Here is a 17,745-nt window from a genome sequence, read left to right on the forward strand (position 1 = left end):
CTTCTTGAAATGCATGTTTATTTTTTGTAATTGTATGTGAAATCACCTTAAATAAAATACCATAAGGATAGGTAATATCATTTCAGATTTAAAATATTGTAATGTATTTCATCTCTGGGAAACCATACCTATTGGGAGGACACACCCACTGTCTTTTCCTGGAAGGATAGATTTTTTTTTTTCAATTGACTTGCAGGATAAGATTTGTATATACCTGTTGCCTTGAAGAATAATCTATACCAAATACTTAAATTAGTAGTATTTGCTCATACAAATTTAACACATTTCAGGAATCATCTGCAGTACGCGTACCTGGCCATGTTGCTTACCCAACAAATATCTGGATAATTAAAGTCCCCCATAAGAACCAGCATCTGGCATCACAAGGCTACTTCCAGCTGCTTGTAGAAGGCCTCATCAAACTCCTCTTTGCCTGAAGACTGGAAGATAGCCACTGTCATTCCGGTGCTCAGAAAGGGCAAGAAGGAGGATCCAGGAAACTACAGGCCAGTCAGCCTCGCCTCCATCCCTGGAAAGGTGATGGAACAGCTTGTTCTGGATGCCATCTCCAAGCAATTGGAAGAGAAGGAGGTTAGCAGGAATAGTCAGTAAGGGTTCACTCGGGAGGCAGTCATGCTTGACCAACCCGGTAGCCTTCTATGATGTTGTCACTGGCTGGGTGGATGGGGGGAGACCAGTGGATATAGTCTCCTTGATTTCAGCAAGGCATTTGATACTGTCTCCCACAACATCCTTATAACAAGGCTGAGAAAGTGTGGAATAGGTGAGTGGATGGTGAGAACTGGCTGACTGACTAAGCTCAGAATGTTGTGATCACTGTCTCAGAGTCCAGTTGGAGGCCTGTATTTAGTGGTGTTCCTCAGGGGTTGATGCTGGGTCTGATATTGTTCAACATCTTCATCAATAACTCTGAGGAGGGGATAGTGTACACCCTCAGCAAGTTTCCTGATGATATGAAGCTGGGAGGAATGGCTTCCCCTCAGCAGAAGGCTATGCTGCCGGTCAGCAAGTCACTGGACAGGCTGGAGACTTGGGCATAGAAGAACTAGATGAGATTTAACAAAAGCAATTGTAGTGTTTTGCACCTAGGAAGGAATAACTGCATGTACCAGTAAAAGCTGGGGGATGACCTGCTGGAGAGGAGCTCTGCAGAGGGGGACCATGGGGTCCTGGTGGACAACAGGTTGGCCATGAGCCAGCAATGTGTCCTGGTGCTCAAGAAACCAATGGCATCCTGGGATGCATTAAAGAGTGTGGCCAGCAGGTCAACAGAGGTGATCCTCCCTCTCTACTCTGCCTTGGTGAGGCCTCATATGGAGTATTGTCTCCAGTTCTGATCTCCCTGGTACTAGAAAGACAAGGATCTCCTGAAGAGAGTCCAGTGGAGGGCTGCAAAGATAATAAAGGGCCTGGTTCAGCTCTCTTACAAGGAAAGGCACTGCGACCTGGGTCTGTTCAGCCTTGAGAAAAGAAGACTGAGAGGGAATCTGATCAATATCTATAAATATTTGAAGTATGGGAGGCATAGGGATGAGGCCAGACTCTCTTTGGTGGTGTGTGGCAAGAGGACAAGGGGAAATGGCCACAAACTGAAGCATAGGAAGTTCCACAAAATTGTGCTTAAGAACTTTTTCACAGTAAGAGTGGCACAGCAATGGCACAGGCTGCCCAGAGATGCTGTGGACTGTCCTTCTTTGGAGACATTCAAGACCTGCCTGGACACCTACCTGTGCAGCCTGCTGTAGGGGGCCTCCTTTGGCCAGGGGTTGGACTCGATTGTCTCTAGAGGTCACTTCCAACCCCTACAATTCTGTGATTCTGTTAATTCTGTATGCCTTTCCCAGCCATTTGGGATACTTAGTTAATATACAGATGTAGAGTGTGTCACTGTGATACCTGCAGTACTATTTCATTTAATCTATAAAATGTAACCTGTAACTAAACTTGATCTGGATTCTTTCTGCTTTGTATAAAGTCAAAGCATGTTTTGCTGACAAAATGAAACAGAAGTTATATTCTTCCAGAGAAGTTCTATTATGTGACCAGAAATTATAAAAAGGATTGGGCTCATGATTATTTTTTTTTTTTTTAAAAGGGCTCAGTGGAGACCAGTTCTTCTTTTTCTTTCTTCTTTTCAGGGGAAAGTTCCTCCTGATGGCTTTCATTTATTTCACCACACTCTCCAGAGGAAAGCAGACATATTTTTCCTTCATTGTGGATGAAACTTTTGCTAAAAAGCTGCAAAATCTTGTCAGTACTAAGATCGCGTAGTAACTCCTAAGAGGAAGGAAACTAAAGAAAAAGTCAGGAGTGAGATTTAGCTGAGCAACTTTGGCAGTTAAATGGTGTAAAGTGAGATATGAACCCAGGGACTTTTCTTTATTTGATTTTCTAAACACCAGAAATTCTTTCCTCTCAGAAGAATGCATAACTGGCTCTTTACTGTTAGAAAGTATTTAAATTACTTAAATTACTTAATATCTTACTTAAAGGAGTTAATCTCTTTCTGTTCAATTCACATGTTTCCTTGGAACCATGGTCCCTTAGCCCATTTCCTGCAAAGCAGTTTGGTTTAAACACATTTATAATTTCAGAGAAGGCTGGAGAAGGTTCTGAGAAGAAAGAAATCAAGAAGCAGAAATCGCTGTTTGGCAGTATGACTGTGCATGTAAGCAAAGTGGCAGTAAGAATTATGCAAGCAGCATATTTATTAAGAGAAGCAACCAGGAAAACCACAATTTCATAACCACACAATCTAAAATTATTTTCTGGACCTTAGTATGATATTTCCCCAAAAGGAAAGGCCAAAATAGGCCAAAAACTGCTTGATTGGCCTCAAACTCTGACTTCTGGAATGCTGCTTAAATTATTTAAAATAACTGAATGTTATGATTTTAATAGTAATATTTCATCTGTGTATTCTTGTATTTCACACTGACTTTACCTTGCCAAGTGATAATGGTTACTAGAAAATAAGTCTTGGCTTCCAACTGTTCCTAAGTTTCAAAAAAATAGCTGCTATTCTTCAGGGAGATTTAGTCAGTACCAAGTGGGACTTTTTCAGTAGAAGTTTAATTGTAGTTTTGGTACTCTCATTTGCAGTACAACACCAGAAAGTCTCTTTCCTGTTTAATGGAAGTGTAACGGATTTGGAATTGTTTTTTCATTTTATTTGTTTTTCTTTGTTTGTTTGTTTTGCTCTTGTTTAATGGGTGCGCTTCTCTCTCCCACTTTGACTCCCTTAGATCAAGAGCTGAACAGAATAGTTGAAAGCCTTGGTCACAGTTTTTACAAAGGTGCTTCTCCTAACTCAAGAAGTTCCCTAACTATAAATAGATGTGGGGTTGAGGAAAGAGAAGCACTGCAGCGTGTTTAATTTGCCCTTAACTTCTTCCGTCACCGTTAGAAGTAGAGCATGCTCAGTTTCAAGGATTCAGTAGAACAGACCTTAGTCCAATCAGGAGATATGCCTACAGTTGTTTGAAAGATATCCCATCATTTGGGGGATACCAAAGATTTCATAGAATCTTCAAATCACCAAAATTTCCCCACTAAACTATGTTCCTTGGTACAACATCTGAATTTTACTTGCACATCTCAGGGATAACGACTCCACCACCTCCCTAGGCAGCCTTTTACAGCATCTAATGATGCTTTCAGCAAAAAAAAAAATCCTAACATCCAACCTGAGTCTCCCCTGGCACAACTTGAGGCCATTCCCTCTTGTCCTATCGCTAGTTACCTAGAAGAGACAAACTGCCACCCTACTACAATGTCTTTTCAGGCAGAGGTCTCACCTGAGCTTCCTCTTCTCCAGAATAAATGATCCCAGTTCCTTTAGCTTCTGGTCTTAAGACTCATGCTTCAGACCCCACACCAGCTTCATTACCCTTCTCTGAACGTGCTCTAGAGTCTTAATGTCCTTCTCGTAGAGAGAGGCCCGAAACTGAACACACTACTCAAGATGCTGCCTCACCAGGGTGGAGTACAGAGTACAGATCATTTCCTTGCTCCAGCTGGCAACACTATTTCTGATACAAGTTAGGATGCTGTTGGCCTTCTTGGCTACCTGGGCACACTGGTGGTTCACATTCAGCTGAGTGATGACCTACACCTCCAGATCCATTTCTTCCACGTAGTTTTCCAACCACTCTGCCCCAAACCTGTAGCATTGCCTGGGGCTTGTTCTTGTTGAACTTCATCCCATTGGCCTTAGTCCAGCTATCCAACCTCTGTAGGGCCTTCCTACCCCCAGGTAGATAGATTCTTCCTCATAACTTGTTTTCATCTTCAAACTTAGCAAAGGTGTGCTTAAACCCATCATCCAGGTCACCCAAAAAGATCACAGAATTGTAGGGGTTGGAAGGGACCTCCAGAAATCATCGAGTCCAACCCCCCTGCCAAAGCAGGTTCCCTACACCAGGTAGATATTGGACAGGCCCCAGTACTGATCCCTGGGGAACACCACTCATGACCAGTTGCCAGCTGGATTTAACTCCATTTACCACCACTTTCTGGGCATGGTCATCCAGCCAGCTCTTTACCCAGCATAGAGTGTAGTTCCACAGAAAACATTCGCTCTCTTTCAGGAAACAGCAAACTTATTTGAAGATGTCCCAAAATATTTAGTCCATGGTGAATACCTGGTCTGGAAGTCTGCTTAAATTTGCCAAGTTATAAGCAATTTAAAAAATTGACATCTTATAATGGGAATTCCCAAGCAGTTAGAAGTTACAAAAGTAACTATTCCTTCAGTGATTAATTGTGGGGGGAAAAAGTGAAAAAAGAACTAACAGCCAAAAAACTAGCAGCCCAATTCCAAAGAAGGTAAATATTTTATTACCACGAATTATACCAAAGTAAGAAAATGCAAAAGAGTTAAAAACAACTATAAAAATACCTCTATTTATCCAAAATTAAATATGAACACTTCATTAGTTAAATGCCAATATATTATTCTCTGAAAATATTCACACGTTTTAAGTCATGTTCATCTAACATGTTAAACACATAATATAAAATAATTGAATATAAGAAATCACGATCCAAAGGTAAGAAATTCTAGGTCCTCTGTCAACTATCTCTAAGATAACCAAACACAAGGTTATTGCTGTTTGCAGTCAGCTGAGTAGACCTACAGTTGGGCAGCCCGTTTCTTCATCTACCATATGCCTCACTGTCTTGTCTCTGCCTCACCTAGCAGAAGCATGCTACATCTCTCAAAAATCAGCACCCTTCAAAGGCTTTTGAAAACGTTAACTTTTCCTATTTTTCAAACTTAAATCATTTGCATTGGATGCTCACACTAAAAACATTATGACATCAGCAGAACAGACTCAAGAGCTGCTGCTTGTTTGATAAATCGTTCATTCTGATGGAAGTCAGCTGGTTTGGGGCCTGCAGCTTCTATTTTTTTTATAAATTGCAGTAGACATTTAAGTAGATCTCTGTTGTATGAAGTCACTCAAAAGATCAAAAAAAAATGCAGACTACTTTTCAGAACCTGAAGGTGGGACACAGCCTTCTCTGGAGTTCTTTGTTTCAAACACCAGTTCTTATTTCCCTTTCATGGGCATCAGTAGCTTGGTTAAGCCATTTCTGTTTATTCCATCCCTAGTAACAAAGTACAGTAGCTTTCCATCCAAATCCGGCATAAGGTGTTCGTATAAGCAAACAGAGTAACTTGAAGAATGCATACAAAATGCCAAGGTACCAAGTAATGTCACTTTGAAAGAATAGGATTCACTTGTAATCACCTTGAAATTATTTTTTCAAATTTATTCCAGCAGGATCGAAGGCTAGATATATTTTCTTTCAGTTCACAAAATTCTTGGTTGCATTTCTTTTTCAGTTGTTCAGCTGTTTCTGTATCTTCATTATTAGGTGCATTTACCTGCATGCAAACCTGAAAAATAACATACTGTTAATTAAAAAGTTCTTATTCTTTTTATATACGCATTTTTTGAAACAAATTTCATTACATCTCACTAAATATTGCAGGATATCTCTACACAGTAATTTAGCCACTGTTTTGGGCACCTCAAAAAAGGTGATGTTGTGGACACAGCCTGCCTCAGTTCTCCTGTTGGCACAGCCTTATTGCTCCTTTCCGCTGGTCTGGGAGCATTAATGCTCTGCAAGTACAGCGGAAACCAGCATGTGTAACTGAGAGCATCTACACCCTCTGTCTGGTTTGAAAATTACCCTCAATTGTTTGAAAGACTGGAAGAACAAAGCCAATTAAACTTTGAGCCAAACATCCAAAGCTACACTGAGAAGACAGAACCAAACAGTCCTGTTCCACAGGGCTGATGCTATGGCCTAATGTCTAGGGTCTCTCACAAAGATACTGAGATTGCTCCTGTCCACACTCGATGGCTGTGACTTAACAGAACCACAGGACAGAATAGGTTGGCAGGGACCTCCGGGTCCATCTGGCCCATTCCCTGCACCAGCAGGGGCACTCAGAGTAGAGGGCCCAAGACCAGGTCCAGGCAGCTTCTGAAACTTTGCAAGGAAGAGACACCACAGCCCCTGGGCAGCCTGTGCCAGTGCTCCATCTCCTGCACAGCACAGAAGTGCTTCCTTATGTTTGTAGAGTGCCTCCTGTGTTCCAGCCTCTGCTTCCTGTTCTGTCACTGGAAACCACTGAACAGATACTGGCTTTATCTTCACTGCATAATCTTTGACAAGACAGCATAGATGTTTATAGACTACCACAGAGTTTTACGAAATGACTATAATGTAATTCGTCCTTAAATAAAATTGGGCATCCCTGAGACAAGGTGATGCTCCAACTTCTGCGACTAAACTGGGATTCACCAGAGCCAAAGTCTAAGCCAAATACAGATACAAATGCTACTTTGTAGAACTAATCTTGGGTTGTAAAGGTTTTATGCTTGTCCATTTTAAGGGAGTTAAAGAGTGAGTTAAATGCAGCCTTCAATCTAGCTATGTAAGACAACCATAAAGAATTACACAGTTTGGTGCCTATTATAGAAGCTTTTTAATGTTGACCTGTGCTGTTGTGCTCCATAGATAACTGTGAGCTAATTACTCTGGTTAAGTTTGAGATGTTGTGATAAAAATAAAAATCAATAATCAAAAGGATTATGGAAAAGAGAGAAACTCCTACAAATTACTTATTGGAATAACCTAAACATTAATTTTAGGGTAAAACCTCAGTGCTAACTACAAATATGTTTTTACATACACAAAGGTGTTCCTTGCATAAGCGTGGCCTTTATACTTATTGGAGAATTAATTGAATTACTATTGAACCAGGGTACCTATCTTGACTACAGATTTCCAGGTCCCTGACTTAACTAGTCTTTGCACTGGGCTTAATGTCTGTTACAAGATGTGCTATACAGAGCAAAATTCATCACACATGTAAAATGTGTGTGATAGATGTACCTTTGAGAGGTAGATATGATAGTTTGTGTTGAAGAGCTCTGAAGAGTAAGCCATGTATTTCCAATAAGCTGAAGACCACCACTGCCACTTACCTTTTCTTTTTTATGTCTTCCACATTTGCAGTGTAGAACCTGTAATGTTCCACATGAGACTAATGCTGCTTTCCTCCTAAATTCTTTGTTGATTTTTTGCTTATTAAAGAATTTGAGCATATTACATGCCATACTCTGTAGTGATCCTATTTCCTGTAAAGAGAGCAAGAAAAAAATGCCCTGGTTTCTGGAGTCAGTCCTTTTATCAAGTCATGATAAAATCTGCAACTACAGCTAATGATTTTACTTTCTGCACTTAAGATCTGCCCAAACTATCACTTTAGAGCTTTGTGATCTGAAGTGAAAAGCTTAGCTAATCACAGAATCATAGAATTGTAGGGGTTGGAAGGGACCTCCAGAGATCATTGAGTCCAACCCCCCTGCCAAAGCAGGTTCCCTACAGCAGGTCGCACAGGTAGGCATCCAGGCAGGTCTTGAACATCTCCAGAGAAGGAGACTCCACCACCTCCCTGGGCAGCCTGTTCCAGTGCTCCGTCACCTCACTGTAAAGAAGTTCTTGCGCATGTTTTTGCAGAACTTCCTGTGCTGCAGGATACGATTATAATACGATAATACGATTTCTGTAGAAAAATGAAAACAAGGAACTGGGATTTTTTTTGCTTACTTTTTGTTTACAAATATAACCAGTTTTCTGTACTGGTTTGTATTAAAATTTAAAGCAACTCATGCAGTAGGAAAAAAATTTTGGATATGGTACTGCTTAATATTTTAATTGAAAAGAATATCTATCTGCTGGACAGATTCTATTATTCCACATTCCAAGAAGGAACATCCCTGAACACCACGATTTGACTATTAGAAGACCAGACTACTCACTATCAAAATATGTTATTCAGGTATATACATAGAATTTACTGCAGTTTATACTCTCCAAAGCAAATTCTGAGAAGATTAATTTTACCTGAGTATCATTGCAGAAGAACACTTTGTTATGCTCATGTCTTTTATTCTTGCAGCATCTGTCACGATACTCTGTGGACATATTTACCTGTAAAATATAATATTTATTGACTCGTGAGAGTACTTTTAATCAAGTGAGCCAAGTTTCCCATTAGCAGCTGGTTACACTCAACACTAATTTGTTCCATAGGATCTGCTCGGATGTAGCAGTGTCAGTGTACAGTTCTGAGCTTTTCCTTTGAGAACGAACAAAGAGAACCTCAATCCAACTACCATTTGCAAGGGCTTTCACAGAATTGCACAGAATCACAGCATGGCTGAGGTCAGAAGGTACCTCCAGAGCCCTCTGACCTGACCTCTGCTCCAGCAGGGGCACCCAGAAGAGGCTGCTCAGGACCAGTCCAGGAGGCTTCTGAAATCTCCAAGGAGGATGCTCAGTAAAGAAGTGCTACCTTTACTACATATTGCACATCCACCTTTCAGAGGAACCTTCTGCGTTCTAGTTTGTGCCCGTTGCTCCTAGGCACCCCTGAAAACAGCCTGGCTCGTCGTCTTGCACCCTCCCTTCAAGTATTTGTAGACATTGATGAGATCCCCTTGAGCCCCCTCCAGTCTGAACAGGCCCTCACAGGAGAGGGCTCTGGTCCTTTGTCCATCTCTCCTCACTGGACCCTCTCCAGGATCTCCATCTCTCTCTTGTAATGCAGCAACCTGAACTGGACATAATCTATTTCTCTTGAATCCTCATATATATATCCTTAAATACATATTTATATTCTATTGAATATCTGGTCTTTTAACTTTTGAAATAATACAGACAGCAAACACATTTGTCCATGTTTATCTCAATAAATATAAGCCCCAGTCATGATGTATTCACTTGGCATGTGGATTAAGAGAAAATGCATCTCAACGTATCCAAAGCCAGACCACTTGCTCCCTTTGTGTATCTTTCATCAACGTTTTTTCCCCTCTCTTTTGTTTCCATAGTTGTCATCCAGATGACAATTGAGTCTGGCTCAACAAAAATACTTCCGTTTCTTCTTCAGCCTGTATCCAGATAACTTAATGCAACCAGAAAAGCTTTAAAAAAGAAGACAGTTTATGTCAATCTTGTATTAGCTCTCTTCACTGAAATGTGCATAGGAACACATTGGTCAGCCTCATTCTCAGGGTTTTTCTGCAGATTTTTGTATAACATCTGTATTTCAGATGCCCATCCAGGTCTAGCATGGATCCCACCAGTCATCTCCATGACTACTTCCAAATGTCAGGTTGAGGGACTGAAAGTTACTGATTTTGGCTATGCAGTTTCTAGTGGACAGCTGCTGTTACCCAAGGGGCAATATCCTTAGGATTTGCTATTAAGCTGTAGTGAGAAGGCTATACACTGATTTTACAGAAAGGATAAATAAATCTCTCTTGAATAAGGGAAAATATAGACTGGAGAATGAAACAGCTTCACTGCAGTTGATTGTGCATGCCCATTCTAAGAACTTGAGTTCAATACGTTTCCACCACCTTTCACAGTTATTAACTCTTGAAGATATTTTTATTTTTATTTAATTAGAAAACAGTTTCAGTTCTCACAAATCTCCTAAAAAAACCTCTATGGATGGCAATACTATTATTTGGGGGAAAAAAAAGAAAAAAAAAGAAAGAAAAAAAATCACCTTTCAAAATGAGCCAGGAAGAACTGGTGTGGACAATGTACCATTGCCCACAGCCCATGCTACCGTCTGGCTCCCCTGAACCCTGCAGTCCTGCAGAGCTGGGATGCATCCAGGACTCTCCCCCACTGGAAGGCAGTGAGGTCTGGCTCCCAGACACCGTTCTTCCTGTTGTACTCCTACAGGCCAGCTGCTCTATGACTGCTCAAGTGGTTTCGTTTTTGTTATCCAGGAAACATCCATCTTTGTTAGAAATAAAATGACAAACTAAAGGAGCTACTTATTTGTTCCAATATGGTTATGTTTTTTTCCCTCATTTTCTGGTGCCATACTGAGGATAATGAGATTTATCTATGAAGAACATAGAAAAGCAGTGCCTTTCTCTCTCCATGTGCTTTGGTAGATAAAGGCTGGGAACCACTGATGTAATGCTCTGAATGATAAACATGGTGGTGGATGGTAAGTGTGAAAAAATACAACAGCTGATACAAATAGAAATACAATCCTTATTTAACCTTTGGAAAAGCATCATATATCACCTGCATTTCATGCAAACAGATCTCAATTTAAGACCGCAACAGAATGATGAGTTTTCCTTTGGTCTGACAGATTTTCATAGAAATGCCTCTGCTAACCATAGAATTATGAAAATGCTTGGGTTGGGAGGGACCTGTAAGATCATCTAGCTCCAACCCTGTGCTGTGGGTAGGGATGCCTCCCACCAGCTTAGGCTGTGCAGGACCCCATCCAATCTGGCCTTTAATGCCTCCAGGGATGGGGCTTCTCTGGGCAGCTGTGCCGGTGCCTCACCACTCTCTGATAAAAAACAAAATCCAGGAGTAGAAAGTGCTTTCTCCTATGCAAATGTTCTTGATAGATGAATCTGCTAATAATTCTCGATGAAAAGTCACAAGGTGGGTATAGAACACGGATCAGTAAACTGTTACAGCACTTTGTTTACAAAGCTGTAATAAATATCTCTGATAAAGCCATGATAGAGAAGAGGCTGCTGCTTGTAACTCAGAAATTTAAGGTTTTATTTGCTGCTATCTAGAAAACTTGATTCTTCATTGGTTAAATAAGATATATTAGCAGTAAAATACAAGTTAACTTTTACTGTTATATGTGTGTTTTAAATCATTTGTATGGAAACATTAGTTTGTTGGCTAGTGTTAAAGAAGGTGCCTTGTAATTCTAGAAGATTATGATGAGAGTGATATGAGTGATACCTAGGACTATTAAAATGATAACACCATCTGTTAGCTGGTTAATTAAGTAAAAATCTTAGTTGGAGAGTGAAAGATTTCAATCACTCTCCATAAGAAATGTTTCAGTATTCAGAAATATCCAAACAAATCTAAAGGTTTAATAGCAAGGTTTCAGCTGTAAAATGGCTGAATGGGTTCAGTGGCTGGAACAGAACATGGAAATCAGTCTGAAAATCAATTACTCAAATTCTGTGCCTCTGTTATTCATCTTCAGTGGACAACAAAAAAATAAAGTCAAGAAGCCTAAAATTAATAGAGCAAATTGCAGGCTGTAGAATGCTTTCTTCTCTTGACTAGAAGATATAATCACATGTATTCATGAAATTGCTTCAGAAAAATATACTTTTTAAATATATGATACTACTTAGTCCAGATGATATGTGTGTCTACCAACTGCTTGGCGTGCAGGCACAAACTCATGTATCAAACAAAGCCAGGATCCCAATACAACACACTGTTTTAAATTTGTTAATATGAGATGTGTTTTTTTAATATTATTTGCCATAATCTAAAAATAGTTAACATTTTGGGAAAGCTATTACCTACCAGCTCTTCGATGTCATGGCTGAGTATGTTCTCATACTTGACACGGATCTCAGTTGTTTTATTTCCCATTGTACAGCTAGATGAATTCACTGGTGACAGAACGAGGAGTAGTGGCAGAACCCGAAGGATAGATCTAAAAAAGACTGGATTACAATAACATTAGTAAATTAAGTGCTGTGTTAACAAATTCCGTAATCTCTTAGAACAGTTTAAAGGGGACGTTTATACAAGCAAATGGCTTATACCCTGAGGGAAAGATTCTGCTCCAGATTCTGCCTGGATGTCTAAATTCCCTCCCACTGAAGTGATTTAGGCAGTGTGGTTTGAGATCCTTCAGCTATGTGGCTGGCCAACCGCATCATATCTGCTTGGGTTAAACTTCTCTCCGGTCTTCACTGAAAGCTCTGATGAGGTCACATCACTGACCACAACATGGACCTTAACCATCCAGCACAAATGTAGGCTGGTCAAATAGGTGTACATGTCCAAGTATAGCTTAATTACTGATTTTTTCATATGATGAATTCTACAAGCACTCAACATCTGTCATTGTATGTTTAAGCACATTTTCAGGCTGCCCAGATAGAAATCCATCCTAGTGGACACAGTGTGAGATAAGGTAGCAGTGTATCCTTCTCTGCAAGTTTTTTGCAGCCTTTTGGACTAAGTCTCACTGTTCCTCAGTTTCTCCCCTCAACATACCACTGGGTTTCTGGCCTTGGGTGATATCCAGGAAATTTGAACTCTGCAAGAATAGGCAGTGAGAGAAAGGACCAAAATACCTGGTCAGCTCCAATGGACCAAAACCCATTTGGTCCACCCAAAAAGGCTGACAGGGCAACTGGAGGCTGCAGGTGAGCAGCTTGATCCTGGGAAGGAGGAAAAATGCATACAGGACAACACAGGATTAGGAAGCTAGCTAATAGCTGGGCACTGCCTACAGCTAGACTGAATAGGATGGTACTTACAAGGGAGGTTGTAAAAAAAGAAAGAATAAATGAATAAAACAGAGCTAGAAATTTAGGTTGGGAGATTATCAAAGATCACAGCATACCCTCACAGTAATATGAGCTGTTTGTATCCATCTCTCCTACTTGGTAAAAACAACAGCCAACACGGAGCAACTGGCAGATAGCACAGCAGTAGGGATGCCCTGACCTGACTGCTTCTCTGCTTTCTTCCTCCCTGGCAAGGATGGGAACACTGGGCAGCACCAAGTGCAACACTCAAAATCTCCAGACTTGGGTATCGCCAGTGAATCCCAGAGAGAAATACTGAATAACTGTAGAACACTAGAGATGAAAGTAAAACACTGAATATTTTTTTAAAATACAGATTCTGGTTGTATCTCTTCAAAGTAGAAAGCAATTAAATATGATCATAATCTTTACAGAGACACCTAACTTCTATCATGCAAGAACCAGAGTCATAGAATCACAGAATTGTGGAATCATGGTATGGCTTGGGTTAGAAGGTACCTTTAAGATCATCCAATTCCAAACATGTGCTGTGGGTAGGATTGTCACCCACCAGATCAGGCTACCCAAAGCCCCATCCAACCTGGCCTTGAACCCCTTCAGGGATGAAGCATCCACATCTTCTCTGGGCAGCCCGTGCCAGTGCTCCACCAGCCATGCCATGCTTTCCTGCTGTTCAAAGATATAAACTCCCTCACAGTTCATTCCATCCCCACAACATGCTGCTGCTTCAAACCAAAATGTATGTCACTCTTCCTGCCTACCAAAATCTTTTCTTCTAATTTATTATTTGTGAACATGCCACAGCATGTGCACACCTCTGTTCTAGAAACCAAAGAGAAACATTTTCACCTCTACACAGTGAATTCAAATTTTTGCTCTAGTGGAAATCTGCCTGCCAATTTTGCAAGGGAAAACCAAATTATTTAACCTTTTCATAATGATCTGCAATGGTCGATGAGTATCTAAGAAAGATCTAGCCTGAAGAGTTCTGATCCTAATGGATCCTACAAGCAGGAAACATAAAAAATTGACTGTGCAAGGCAGATATGTCTCCAGATGAACATCTGACTTCCACAGGGCTCAATCTTTGCATATATATATATGCTAGCTAATCTTAGAGAAGTACCATTGTTTATGTCTGGGATTTCTAGGACTTTCATATTAAAAATTTGTTTGCACAAACATGCTAAAAGTCAATTATAGGACAATGTTGTTTCAGCATACCTCATGATTCCAGCACAAAAAAGAAAAGCACCTGTAATACTTACAAATATCAGGTGCAAAGAACTTGGTTATGTTACTTCAAAAATACTTTTCAAAGGACACAAAAAATCTTCTGAATAATGATAATAATAATAATTAAAAAAAAAAAAAAAAACAACAAAGTAACTGATTCCATTACTTCTAAAACTTGGTTTGTCCAGCAGCAAGTGGAGATTCAGGTGAAAACTGCAAAGTCACTTTATTCCTTTGGCTTTACTTTTTTCTGTGTTGGACAGATGGTGAACCACTTACATGAGATTCACAGAATCACAAAATTGGAAGGACTCTTAATGTCATCTGGTCCAACTCCCCTACAATGGACAGGGACATCTACAGCTTGAACAGGATGCTCAGAACCCCGTCCAGACTAACACTGAACATCACCAGGGATGGGGCACACACCACCTCTCTGGGCAACCTGTTCTAATGCCTCACGACCCTGATGGTAAATATATCCTTATATCCTTCCTTATATCCAACCTAAATCTCCCTTCTTTTTGTTTGAAACCATTTCCTCTTCTCCTGACACCACGGACCCTGCTTAAGAGTCTGTCCCCTTATTTCCTATAGTCCCCCTTTAGATACTGAAAGGGTACTGAAATCGCAGCAGGTAATGCTGAAATGGATGCTGCACAGCTGCAAGGTCCCTGGACAGCAGGACCCCAATGCAAACAGTTCAGCCATTCCTACACAAATCCTCTGGAAGCTGCTACACAAGTGTCTTAAAATATCCCAGGGGCTTTGGACTGTTAGGTGACTTGCCAAGCAGCAGAAATGGCAGTAGCCCTACAATTACAGTATTTCAGAAGAGGGGAAGCTTGTATTGCTGGGAATAACCATCCTTTCAGTAAACTTCCCAAAAGCTCCTTAGTCGGAAAACCCCACGAAATTCTCCGAGGCAAGCCAGGAAAAGCCAGCATTCCAGCATTTCGAAATGTCAAAAAGCCCCTCTCTTTTTCTTTTCTCCCAAAATCCCCTCAATGCACGCAGCAGGGCAGCGTCCTACCAGGCACGTCCGCGGCTCCCTCCCGCGGGGCCCCTCGGCTCCGCTCTGCCCCTCTGCCCCGCTCCGCGGCGCGACCCCGGCTGCATTGCTCGGTGGCTGCTCGGGCGGGGCGGATCGCAGGTGCCCGCTCCGCTCCGCGCGGCTCTGCCCTCCCGCCGCCCGCCCCGCCGCTTCCCGGTAGCGGCCGCTGTGGGAAAGCGGGAGCTTTTATTTTCGGGTTAAGGGAAAAATAGAAAAGAAAGAAAAAGTAAAAGTGGGAATTCCCCCGCTCGCCACCGCGGGGATAAAAGGGCACCGGGCGGCATCGCAGGAAGAGAAACGACGGGAACGGCAGCGTGAAGCGGAGCGGCGGAGCCCGGCTGGGCGCAGGTGGTGCGGTGCGGTGCGGTGCTGTGCGGTGCGGTGCGTTGCGTTGCGGTGCTGTGCGGCGCGCTCCTTACCATGGGACATTGTCCGCGGGGGGAGGTGGCAGGGAGCGGCGGCGGCCCGGCGGTCATGGTGGCGGCTCCGTCTCGCCCATGGTGCGCGGAGCCCGCGGAGCTGGGGCGAGCGGAGCGGCGGCCGGACGGGCTCAGCGGGCCCCCGACGCCCGCCTGCAGGGGTTGGGCGCGGCGCTGTCAGAGCCGGCTGCGGCGCGGCCCCGCTCCGCCGTGCCCATGGGGCTTCCGCCGGCCGCCAGGTACTTTCGCTTTCTGCTCCGCGGCCGCCGCCGGGTTCCCCGCAGCGCCGCCGGGCTCCGCGGCCTCAGCGCGGCGAGGCGGGAGGCTGGCGGGCCGCCAGGGGAGGAGGCATCCCCGCTCCGCCACGGGGCCAGGAACAGAACGGAGTGCCGCGGAAGGACGGAGCGGGCGGACAGCGGCCCGTCGAGGCTCACTGGAGCGGGGGTTACATAGGGCCCCGGTTACACGCCCAGCGCCGGGTGCGCGGCCAGGGAAGGAAGGATGGACCTTGGCAGTGCGTGTGGAAAGAGCCGCTCATTCGCGGGGAGGAAATCCTGGAGGGGGTGAAAAAAAAAAAAGAAAAAAAAAGGCAAATAGCGATGTCGCGGAGTGGCTGATGCGTGGTGGGGCTGCAGAGCGCTGTCCACGGGTGCGGCGAAGAGGCGGGGCTGCCCCGGCGCTCCGGCCCAGGTCCGGGCAGGCAGGGCGGCCGCTGTCGGAGGAGAACGAAGCGATGGCTTCACCCGAACTGCCCGAACTGTTGTTCCACACGACGTGTGAGAAATCCGGAAGGGTTAAGTGGAAGCTCTGAATGGCAGAGGAAAGCGTAGCGTAGAAGCAGTTCGTGTTCTAACAGGCGCGGCTGTAGCTTGGGTTTGTGCTCGGTAAATTCAGAATGCAAAAATTGATGCTTCACTGCAAGTGGAAAGGCTTGGAATAAAATAGGACGTGAAATGTCTTTGTCGAGTCCTCTCCCCACTTCCTCCCACCCCGCATACATTTTCCAACTCCCAGAGCCTTCTCACATGACTGCTTACCTGAATAAGGCAGGAGCTGCCAGGGTGTGACCATAAGGAACAACAAGGAGGACTTGGCTAAGTTGTGCACTGCTCAGAATGGTTTCCACCGAGTCTCTCTGGAACTGTGCCACTTTATTCAGGCACCCGTGCCTCGGCGGTACTTGGCACTTTACCTGCAGGGGACTTGTCTCTGCTTTGGTTTGGGTGTACATTTCTCACTGGGATTTCTTTGGAAAGCATTTTAATTCTTGTATTATAACAAGAACCAAGAATGAGGATGTTTTTCCTCCTGTTCAGCTTTGAGCAATTTGACTTTAGTAACAGTGGCTCATCACTAAGGCACTGTTTGTGTGCAGTGATCAATACCAACAGAGCTCCAGACAGACTGCCAGATCCTGTCATTGCTTGTTCCCTTCATATATGCTAGGCTGTATTTAGCAGGTGGCTCGGATTTTGAATTTGAAAGAGGATTTTGTCACCCTAATAAGTACCTGATTGAATTCTTAAATGTTTCTTCAGCTGTACCTTTTCTTTATTATATTATTTATTGTCTTCCCTCTTCTACCAAATGCTGTATGAAGATATCTCTCTGTGCACATTTAAAACTCGCTGTGGAGTATAAAGCCCGAATCACACAAGAACACAAGATCAGCTTTCCTTCCAAGCACGTAGTCCTGTTTTCTTATGGCAATACATGTGTGCTCACAAAATGAAGTCTTCTGTGCAGATGCACAGTAAATCGTCAGGTTGGAAAACACATGGAAAGACATCCTTAGCTTAGGTTGAACCCTGAGTTGGTTTGGTTACATTGGTTTTCCAGCTGTCTGAAATGCCAGGCAGTCTGATCATCGTTCCCATGTCAATTTTCAAAAAACCTGGTTGTGATTCATGGAACAAATCAGCGTGGCAGCACTGCATCTTATTGGGATCACTAAGATCAAGGCTCTGAGAGTTGATGAGGGAGTGTAGAATCGGTTCTGTTCTGTGGTAGGGACAGAATCCTTGCTGTTGTGTAAGGAGATTGAGAGTCTGCGCGCTGAACAGATGTGGAACTTTTCCTTTAGTAAAAATGACAAATTTTGAGCAATGTGATCTGTTCTTTG

At 43.0% G+C, this 17,745-nt stretch overlaps 1 long non-coding RNA gene across 2 annotated transcripts in view; it reads left to right on the forward strand.

Moving 5' to 3' along the window:
• Positions 1-15,100: 15,100 nt before the first annotated feature.
• Positions 15,101-17,745, forward strand: part of LOC128091099 (uncharacterized) — a 40,972-nt gene continuing 38,327 nt past the window's right edge. Inside the window, exon 1 of one of the 2 annotated variants that reach the window (XR_008211237.1) lies at positions 15,101-15,580. This is a non-coding gene — a long non-coding RNA (uncharacterized LOC128091099). The remainder of the gene's footprint in view (positions 15,581-17,745) is intronic. The other variant, XR_008211238.1, reaches the window with a different exon arrangement.

Source organism: Tympanuchus pallidicinctus, unplaced genomic scaffold (assembly GCF_026119805.1).
Source record: "Tympanuchus pallidicinctus isolate F22 unplaced genomic scaffold, pur_lepc_1.0 scaffold5, whole genome shotgun sequence".
NCBI classification, from domain to species: domain Eukaryota; kingdom Metazoa; phylum Chordata; class Aves; order Galliformes; family Phasianidae; genus Tympanuchus; species Tympanuchus pallidicinctus.